Source organism: Bombina bombina, chromosome 3, assembly GCF_027579735.1.
Source record: "Bombina bombina isolate aBomBom1 chromosome 3, aBomBom1.pri, whole genome shotgun sequence".
NCBI classification, from domain to species: Eukaryota; Metazoa; Chordata; class Amphibia; order Anura; family Bombinatoridae; genus Bombina; species Bombina bombina.
The window spans coordinates 44,964,901-44,966,858 of record NC_069501.1 but is presented as its reverse complement, the minus strand read 5'-3'; positions in this window follow the sequence as shown (position 1 = coordinate 44,966,858).

Genomic DNA, 1,958 nt, shown 5'->3' with positions numbered 1-1,958 from the left:
AGGTACATTGTGGTGATGTTGGAACCTTCAGATAGCAGGCTATTGAGCTCATCTCCAGACCCCCAAGGGGGGGGGGGGGGGGCGGGTACATTCCAGATACTTTCCAGACAGGAAATATACTGGATACATAGACTCGGTAACCTGCTTCCTGGAGGTTTCAACTCTGAGTTTGACATCATTAATTACTGGCATAGGTACAGTGTGGCTATAGTTAGCTTTAATGTCTATTACAGTTGATTATATAGTAAGCAGTTTTATATGGTCACTTGCTATGTAAGTGTAGCCCAATACCCTATGGGTTTGTTGTTTATAGCTCACTAGTTCATGGTAGATGCATAGTTCCTGGTTTTTGTACTATTGACTGATGTTGTTGATCTTGATTATGATTTACACTTGAAATATAAGTAATATATATGAGATAACACATAATCATGATTGAACTATGCAAGGCGGCTCTATGCTAAAACTAGTTAACTATATATAAATTTGTTAATTTATTATTTTGGATACGCTTCTCTCTCCTGATCCCAATCCCAGCTAGATATTTGGTGTATAACAATGTACATCAATTATTTCAGCTTACTAATAACCTTGTTTTGTCACACTTTAGATTAAGCTATTAAGCTTTAAATATTTATAGGTACATATTCTAAAATGATACAGCCTTATATGTACAGTATGTTACACAATTATTTGTATCTCGTTACTAATGTTATGTATAGGCGTTGAGTATATGACTGTTAGTGAGATGCAACTTTATATATTTGATTCATGTCTGTATTATGAAATGTTGCCTAAATTGTATCTAATAGCAAAGGAAAAAGTTTATTGCATTTATAGAGTTAAGCTTGTTTTTAACGTATTTTCTTGTAAACCACCCCCATTGGGGGGAGGGTTTAATATGTATTAAAGGTGTTCACAGGAAACACATCTAGTATGTCTATGACTATGGCCATATCGTGCCGAAACCGGTCAGACCTTTTTTAGCTTACTCTTTGTTAGAGTCTGTTACATCTTTTTATCCGATGGAGTGAATAAAGATTACTTTTATTTTTTATACTACTGGAGTTTACTTGTTTCCTATGCAAGGACGTGCACAGGATTTCTCTTTTTTTCATTACTTACTGTGGAACACAGGAATTCCATTCCTACTAGCATGCCCAAGCTGTCACGGGGTCCAGCTAGTCCTGACATAATCACATTTGGAGGAGGTGCGACCTGAGGTGAGAGGCTGAGCGGTGTGAGGAGGAGACGCTAAGGAGGACCCTTACGGATACGAAGCAATATGGAAGATTACATGGAAATACCCCCCACACAGTACTGAAGACACACGTAAACACCTCTTTTTTTTACTGTATCTGATTACCGCATTGGATGGGATACTTACTGGTCAGACAGAATTGTATTGTTGTTAGGGAGAAAGGGATTTAAAATGACGCTCCGTTGACTGTCTCATAGTGATTACAGAGACTGCAGCTGTTTTACGGAACCTTCTTTATTCCCTACTCACTCCCCTTCCTTCGCACTGACAGTACTTAACCCCATTTGCAGAGTCTGTTACCGTGTTAATCTATGTGTGCTGGGTGTGAGGGTAGGTTTACTGTATGCTGAATCTAGGCTGCTTAACAGTACTTTTTGCATCTTGATTTGTTGATAAGTATCCCCCCTCACACCCCATGTTGCGAAGGTGACGGCCCTCCCATGATTCACGTTTTCTGAGCTTTGAGACTTTGTTCTTTTTTCATATATATATGTACACCACTATTATATATATATATATATATATGTACATACATATACAAACACACACACACTATATATATTTTATATATATATATATATATTATATACTGCCATATATATGTAACACCCTTTCCTGACCTTCCCTGAGGTGGGTGATAGTGTAATTGCTGTCTACCTGTTTTGTGTATGAGAACTAAGCTCCGACAGAGTGGGAG